Source organism: Lactuca virosa, chromosome 2 (assembly GCF_052849685.1).
Source record: "Lactuca virosa cultivar CGN04683 chromosome 2, Lactuca_virosa_CGN04683_v6, whole genome shotgun sequence".
NCBI classification, from domain to species: domain Eukaryota; kingdom Viridiplantae; phylum Streptophyta; class Magnoliopsida; order Asterales; family Asteraceae; genus Lactuca; species Lactuca virosa.
The window spans coordinates 277,973,523-277,982,532 of NC_136427.1; the positions used below are offsets into that span (position 1 = coordinate 277,973,523).

General features: G+C 34.5%; 1 long non-coding RNA gene across 1 annotated transcript; it reads left to right on the plus strand.

Moving 5' to 3' along the window:
• Positions 1–202: 202 nt before the first annotated feature.
• Positions 203–1,503, plus strand: LOC145157021 (uncharacterized). The gene is made up of 2 exons (XR_013737048.1): positions 203–1,037; positions 1,098–1,503. It is a non-coding gene; the product is annotated as an uncharacterized LOC145157021 (long non-coding RNA).
• The last annotated feature ends 7,507 nt before the right edge of the window (positions 1,504–9,010 follow it).

Consider the following 9,010-nt stretch of genomic DNA (forward strand, 5'->3'; position numbering starts at 1 on the left):
AACGAAAGAAAAGTGAAATAGAATGCTAAAAATGGGATATTTTTTTAAAATGAATGGTGTTAATAATATGAAAACTAAAGGTAGAATGCTAAAATTGGAATAATTTTCATAGTAAAATGCATTGATGAGAAAAAATGTTTGATATAAAAATGTTATAATATGAAGATTTTTTAATGTAAAATGCATAAATTAGAAAAAAAAAAGTTTGATGTTACCTAAAACCAAGATTTTTAAAGTAGAATGCAAGAATTTGTAATGAAAAGACAAAATTGCAAGAATGGTCCCTGTGGTATGTCCAAAATTGCTACTTTGGGCCAAACAGGTTTGGACTAGCACCAATAGTCCAAAGGTTTTCATTTTGCTGCTGTTTTGGTCCAAATCAGTTTAAAAAATCTAAAAATGACGGATTTTCCCTTTTCCATTTGTTTTTTGTTTTTCTTTGTGTTATTTAATTATTTTCTAACTAAAAAAATTAAAATAATTAAATTAAAATAAAATAAAATCTCTCTCTCTTTCTCTTTCTCTCTCTCTCTCTCTCTAAAACCCCAAATGGGTAAAACTCTAATCTCCGATCTCTCTTGCCCTTTTTCTCGGTCCACATGTCTGGTGATACACTGAACAAGGTCATGATGTAAACAGAAGAGAAAGATAAACATGGTTCTCTTGAATTTGATTGTAACTTGCAGGTGGTACCAAATTCGAAGAACAGGGGTGTGGAGACGGTGATGGAGGTGGTTGCACGATTAAAACAAGAATAGGCTTGTTGAATCAATTAGAATTTTGAACCCTAGATGATGAAGGTTCAGACCATCGATCTGATATTCGGATATCAACGAGGAGGAGAGTGATGAACACTGTCATTGCTTCCTGCGATTGATTTATCCCAAATGATGGCGATGGTGGTGTTAGATTTAGGGCTCTGGTAGCATCTCCGGTGATGAGGTGGAAGGCGATTTTGATGAACACCGACGTCTTTTCTGACAGTCTCTATTTGGGGTGATTATGTGGTTTGGTGTCGTATTTGGCGATTTTGGAAGGTATTATCATCAAGTTTAGTTTCATTTGATGCAGATGGTAATCCCAATGTGTTGGTGCAGTCGATGGCAGTGGTGGTGGACTGAGATATATTAGTTTTCGATGGAGGTAGATGTGAAGAAACACTAGAGAAGATGAAGCTGGTGATTAGACGAAAAAACGATCAAGCCGGAGAAGACGACGAAGTCGGTGGATGTAACCCATATCGACGAAGACAAAGTCGTTGGAGCCGGAGTTGCCAAAACCCTAATTCTTCAGATCTCGGTAGGCGGCGGCGCTGTGATTCGACGAAGAAGACGATCAAGCCGGAGAAGACGAAGGAGGGCTTCAGTTTCGGTGGTTTCCGGAGAGGAGGTGGTTTCCGGCGTAACTGTAGACCGAGAGAGATATAATCTTGTATGTTAGGTGGTTTCCAAGAGAGAGAGAGAGAGAGAGATTTTATTTTATTTTATTTTTTAATTTTGTTTAGTTAGAAAATAATTAAATAACAAAAAGAAAAACAAAAAACAAATGGAAAAAGGCAAATCCGTCATTTTTAGATTTTTTAAACTGATTTGGACCAAAACAGCAGCAAAATGAAAACCTTTGGACTATTGGTGCTAGTCCAAACCTGTTTGGCCCAAAGTAGCAATTTTGGACATACCACAGGGACCATTCTTGCAATTTTGTCTAATGAAAATGAATAGATGAGAAAAAAGAAAGTCCAATAATAAATATTCAACAAGGAAATAAGATAAAACTTGCATGACATTGATGATAAATATGTTGGAATAATGTCTAAGCCCGTAACTATATTTGGTATGTACTTGACCCGGTTATGCATGGTCCTTTTGGGTTGCCTTCTCCAAAGCAACTTGACAAGGTAATTTAAGGAGAAAGAGAGAATATTATGGTTTATTAATATATTATAAGAATAATATATTAAAGGAGAAATCATATTTATTTAATTAGTATTAGTCATAAATTAATTATGAATTAATTTGGTAACTAAAAGAGATTAATTAAATAAAGGGGTATAAACTGTCAAATGTATGATAGTTAAGTTTTGGGTTAAGGAAACCTAATGGACTTAAGGGGGAACGAAATTATGATGGGGATCCATCATATTTTCGTCCAAGGCCTTATTCCAGAAGGTTCCTTGGGCTGCTTGGTGGCTAAGCTGTCCATTAGGGTTTAGACTGAAACCCTAGTAGCCTGCAAGTATAAATAAGACCCCTAGGCTGTGGAAATCGGCTAGACTTCATTCTAAGAGAATCCTAGGGCCGATTTCTAGCACCTCTCACCCTCTCTCATATTGCCTTCTTGCTTGTGGGGTTTGTGAACCATTAGAGGAGTTACAATTGTGACTCTAAGCTCAAGATCAAGAAGATTACAAAGGATTCAAGCTACTTGAAAGAGGTAAACCACTTAGATCTGTTTTCTTTATGATAATTTCGAATTATATATGATAGATCTAGTTTTGTAAGTCTTGGATTCAAAGCATGTACAATAGAGAAACCTAGATCCAAGCATTAGGGTTTGTATGAGCACATAGGATTGTTTCTTATACATAAAGTCCATCAGTGGTATCAGAGCCTTGATTGGTTTCAATTGTATGTGATGCTTAACTGTTTTGCTTGCTGAAAATCGAGTTTTTTGCCTCTGCCCGACTCAACTCGGCGAGTCAGTATCTGGACTCGGCGAGTTGGCCCCTACTCGGCGAGTTCAGAGCTGACTCGGCGAGTTCGTGCGTCAGGCAGAGGGTATTTCGTGATTTAGTTGCTGTTTTGACTTGGATTTGATGCCTAAATCATTTTTTGAAGTTAAAATCCGAATTTTATCTTAATTAAATGATTATCCTTGCCAAAACAATAGATAATTTCAAATCTTTTGAATATTGGTTGTTTATATGATAAATATGGATTATTTAAAATTATTTGGTAATTATCTAATGACTAAAATAAGATTAGGTCAAATATAGATAATTATGATATTAATTGTTTAATTTAAATTATTTATTATTTGATCCCTTATGTTTTGAAAAGTTCAAAACTTGCCCTCAAGTTTTTAAATTTGAATTTTGTGATTAAAAGTTTAATTTGGAATAATTTAAATTTCAAACCCTTAGAATTTTACAAGTTTAAAATTCAACCCTATACTATTATATATTATTACAAGCTTAATTAATATATATATATATATATATATATATATATGTAACTTAAAATGCTAGTCTTACCGTTAGTAGGCCTCATTCACGAAGCCAGTCTATAAGGTGGGTATAAGGTTGCTGCCTATAAAATGGCGCTTAATGGGTGTACATTCACACCCACCGCTTGCTTGACTGGTGGAGGGTCGTTAGCCGAACGGGTAGGATAGGGCAACCCTCTCCTCATTAAAAGTATAATGAAAAATACAAAGTAACTACATGTTTTACAAATTCCCAATCTTAGTTACTTTAGGGTAATCCATGGAATTACACTTCGTACCCTTGTCAAACGTTGATGGAGCGCGTGTGGTTAACCGGCACATCAATTTGGGGATGACATTGGTAGCGAAGTGTTGGATTAGTGTCTAAGTCCATAACTATAATTGGTATGTACTTGACCCGACTCGGCATGGTCCATTTGGGTTGCATGGCATCGGAACATTTGGATAGACCGTTTATGAGGAAAAGACATTTTGTGACATATTAATATATTATAAGTTCTAATATATTAATATGAAATCATGTTATTTAATTAGTATTGATCAAAAATTAATTTGGACTTAATTTAGTGATCAAAAAGAGTCTAATTAAATATATGGGGATTGATTGTGTAAATCATTCATTCTTATATATGTGGGCTTATGATCCAAGATTCCTTTATGTTGGGTTTAACCCATGTGGTGATCCATGGATACTCCATGGAGGTTAAAACCCATGGAGCATAAGGAATGGGTAAAGTCATGAGTTACATGGTGTAACCCTCATAGCCACACTATATAAGAACCCCTTTAGTTCAAGAAATTGGCACTAGTGATACATATTTTGAGGGCTAGCCGATTTGAACATGTATGTCTTCTTCTCATGGTTATTCCAAGAGTTCATGATGTTGTGTGAACCATTTGAGGTGTCACACTTGGGGCACTAGGCTCTCAAGCTTCATGGAGTCAAGCAACAACAACAAGGTATGTATTCTATCTATTTTAGTATCCTAGTATCAATGTTTTGGTATGCTAGTTAGGATAATACCTTGGATAATCATATTTGCATGTATAATAGAGAAAACATAGATCCAAGGTATTTAGGGTTGCATGTACACTTAGGAGTGTTAGAATGCTCAAAACCCATCAGTGGTATCAGAGCCTAGGCTTGTTTTCAATTATACTTGATGCAAATTGCTGAAAAATGCTGAAAAAGTCGAATTTCGGGCATTCTGGGCACTGGACTCGCCGAGTCCAATGATGAACTCGCCGAGTCCATGAAGAAAATCATCCTACTCGGCGAGTAGGTTGATACACTCGACGAGTAGGAGCCCCTGACAGCATATCTTCGAGTTTTTTGGCTAGAAATGGACTAGGAACATTACCATAAGTTGTTTTTGAACCTATAATCCTGTTTTTGATGTGGTAATGTTCATACTAATCCAATTTCAAAGATAATTGTCAATAGATTCATGTTTTGTATTAGTTTAGTTATTAGGCTAATTACATGAAAAAGTTTGATTAAATTATCTTGTTCTTATGAGTTGCTTAGATTAATAGAAAAGTTAATTGATTATGTGTTTTCAATCCATTTTAATCTAAGAGTTGATTCTAAAATGTGTTTTTGTAACTTGTCCTCAAGTTATATGAAAAGTCACATTTAAGTTTCATAAAACTCATAAAAGTTGGTAATGGTTACAAAAATGAAGAGTCTTGTCCTCAAGTTATGGAGGTTCAAGAGTCACTTCATTAAGTAATAAAATGTGTAACCTTAATTAATTCCATAAATTACAAAATAAAGAAAAGTTACATTCTTTTATTAGTTTAAAGTCTTCCATAACTTGTCCTCAAGTTATGGAGCTTGAAGAGTTTTTTTTTTTAATTAAAACTACTTTAAACACATAAGTTATGGAATTAATTAGTTTTGAATAGTTTCAAAACTTGCCCTCAAGTTTTGGAATTTGAAAAGTTTTCTCTTATGAATACTTTAATTCCAAGTTAGCCCTTAGAATTTTAAAAGTTAAAATTCAAACCCTTATACTATTATTATAATTTTAATTATATAGATATGTATAAGATAAAGTCAATTTTACCGTTAGTAGGCCTCATTCACGAAGCCGGTCTATAAGGGGGGTATAAGGTTACTGCCTATAAAATGGCAGTTTAATGGGTGTCCACTCCCACCCACCGCTTCCTTGACTGGTGGAGGGTCGTTAGCCGAACGGGTAGGAAAGGACTATAATTCTCCCTTCATTAAAAGTATTAATGATAAATACTAAGTAACTAAACACTTGTACATTCTCAATCTTAGTTACTTAGGAAAATGTGAAAAGGTGCTAACCCATGAAATTACACTTTGTACCTTACCAAGTCATTAGTGGAGCGTGTGTGGTTAACCGGCACACTAATAAGGACTAGTAAGAGTGGAAAAGGGTAACTTGACTCTATTATAGATCGGTGGAGCGTGTGTGGTTAACCGGCACATCGATTAGGTGATAAAGTTAAGGGTACCAAGTCAATTTGCATGGTTATTCACACCTTGTTTGTGATCCTCGGCATCCCAGTCACAAACTTGAGAGGGCACAATCGAGATTCAAACATGCCATTGAAAGTTCAATGTATCTCAAAAGATCTAGGAGTTTCAAATCCAATTAAAACTTAATTATATTTCGTTTTTCATGGTGGAAATTGGTAAATCGTCATTTACCTACCTTCAACTATTTTATAACTTGGATTACGGCATCCCTCTTCCAGTTATAAATAGGTTGTTGGGTCCTAGCCTTAATATTTCATATTGGGTGTTATATTAAGGACTTTAAATCAACTCTCTTGAATATCTCCCAAAAGATGATCTTCCCAAATCTCTTGAAACAAGCTTTCCTAAATGAAGATGATGTCCCATGGAAATCATACTTCTTTCACCTCCTCCAATTATTCTCCCTAACCCACAAGTTCCTGAAAAGTTTAAGGTCACTCAAGCAAAGGTCTATATGTGATCACATCTTGGAGAAGTAGTCAGATATTGACAAGCCGGGAGAGTTGGGTGTCAAAGTCTTGAGAAAGTTGGTGACTCAACTATTTTCTAAGTCACATAGTGAGTTCCTTTGGGACTCCTATGAAACAGACTATAACAAGACCCTTAATGATCTTATCTATTTGCTAAGATCAACTTCCTAAAACTTTATGGACATTGACAATGATGACATTGGATATCCAGTAAAGCTCTCTCTTCCCAATGGAAAGGGATCGACCATAGTCAACTCGGTTGACCAAATGGTAAAGAGAACGGCTAAGTCTGAGATAGTCTCATTATCAAGGGTCTATTGCCAAAGAAATGGGCATTGGTTGCGAAGCTGCCAAATTTACCTAAGGATATTAAAGTCAACAAGTTTGACTCTACTTCGGGTAAAGTCCACTATCTAACTCTGCTAAGTTTCTATTCTGAGATTCTTGATACATGATGTGACTGGGTCACATGTTGATGTTTTAAGAATCAAAGAAAAAGTGAAGAAACTTAAAGAAAGAATATGCTGAATCTGATGGCATAGATGGATTTCTATCGCATAGTTTGAAGATCGGATTCTTGAGCTACTTCTTAAGAGTTATGATATATTGCTTAGGAATAAATAACAACAAAGTTTTCATGTGCTTTTGCATTGTAAGGATAGTTTTTCCGCAAAGTTTTAAAATAAAAGAATTTTTTTTTTTGATTTTATTTATTTTAAAATACCCTTACAATGGCATTTGTGAAAACTTTTGTTGCTTATAAGATTCCATTAAGAGCAAGAGTGGAAATATGAATTTGATTCTTTCATTTGTGGTAGTGTCTAAATTTACCAAATAAGGAAATATTCTCATCACCTAAGTTTCAGTTGGATAGAAACTTGGAATCATGCAAGTTGTATAGCATGATGAATAAGAACTTTCAAGCATTGGAAAAATTAAGACTAACTACTTGTTCACATGGATGTGTGAGTCAAGTAAAGGATCGAGTACACATTCTTGTGCACTGATCAAGCCCACCACAAATAATCGTTAAGACTATTCATCATTATTTACTAAAGTTCAGTAAATATGGTTATACTTACAAGCTTAAGTGTAATTCTGAGACATTGGAAAAGGTTTCAATGTATGGAGAGCGAATAAGAAGAGTCAACTTAGGCAGAAAGATAAAAGTTTCTCAAATCTGAAAAGATGGGAGAGTACTTTAGTATCATGTTATATAATCATCTTAATGATTAAGAGACCTTATCACAATTCATCCTCTAAGTGCATTCTGGTAGCTAAGAAGAGGAGCTATAAATTGTTGAAGTGGTTAAATCAAGAAGATGATTTATACTTCGTTCCAAAAACATTCTTAGAGTTATACTCTAAGATTGTAACTTGAGTGACATGTCTTAAAGAAGGTTTAAAAACACTTGTCAAATGTAAGAGTAGAAAGTTTTCTACTCTTGTACATTTGAAATTGGTAAGTTGTGATGTTTTGGATAAAACAAAGACCAACTAAGGCCAATTGTGTGAAGTGTTTGTCTTGATTAGAATCCACACTATCTCTTGAATATCTGACAAGCAAGTCTTATATGTCAAGAGGACAGTGGGAGTCTTAAAAGGTCTTGAAAGTCTCAAGAACTAATCAAGAGTAAAACCTAAAGTTCTTCACTAGCACACGACTTGAGGTTTATAACCTATCATGTTGACTATTTCTGTGTTCATTCCAATTATAGTTGGCTTTGCATATGAGTTCTTAGAGTTCTCAATTGGTTGCACAGCAACTTGGAAGCAATGGCAGACCCTTGAGCTGCCACATGGCAAGAATTTAAGATTGCACAAGTTTAATCCATATAAGTGTGGATTTGTCAGTAACCTTGTCTTGTGATTATGGTTTTGACAAAATTCATATGGATAGGAACTCATACACCATAAAATCTAAGTGTCATAAGGTTTCTCTCCGATTCATGAAAATGATGGTGAGGAAACGCTTTCACTAAGTAGATTTTATATAGATAGCAATTGTGATATTTGCATTCTCAAAGTCGTTAGTGGAGCGTGTGTGGTTAACCGGCACACTAACATGGACTTGTGAGAAGTGGTAAAGGTCTAAACAATCGAGACTATGATTACGACATCCCTTTTCATAGTTCTTAAAATTGTTTAGACACACCTGTGAGCTATCTAAGATAAGGTGTATGATATTGATAAAGTTTTATCAAAGCAATCTAGTATCAGAAATCTGAACTTTGGTAAGAAAGTCAATAAAGTATTGATTTCTAGAAGTCCAGCTGATTTTTGATTACATGTCAAAGCTAGTGGGAGCATAAGTGTTATGCTAATAATCATCATGTTAGTGGGAGCATGATAATTTTGATAAAGGTTGCAAGTTAGCAATGTTAATTATAGAAAACAAAAGTTTCAATTCGTGAGGCTGCAGGGGTTGAAAAAGTTGTTTTGCTATAATTAAGGGAGAGAAAATTATACTTCATTTCAATTCTAAAAGCTTAGATTGAGGTTTTAAGTCGTATTTAGTCAAGGATATATATATATATATATATATATATATATATATATATATATATATATATATATATATATATATATGAATTTCATGTTGGAATGACTCAACATAAGGAAATTCTATATATGGGTCCATTATTTGCGTTCTAAAATTCGATTATGATTACGGCATCCCTTTTCATAATCTGAATTATGAGAACTTGGCAAATAGAAATGGAAATGTTATAGCAAAAGACTGGTTTAGTCTTTATGTGAGACATCATGACTCGTGTACCATATGCTTCGGATATAGGATCGA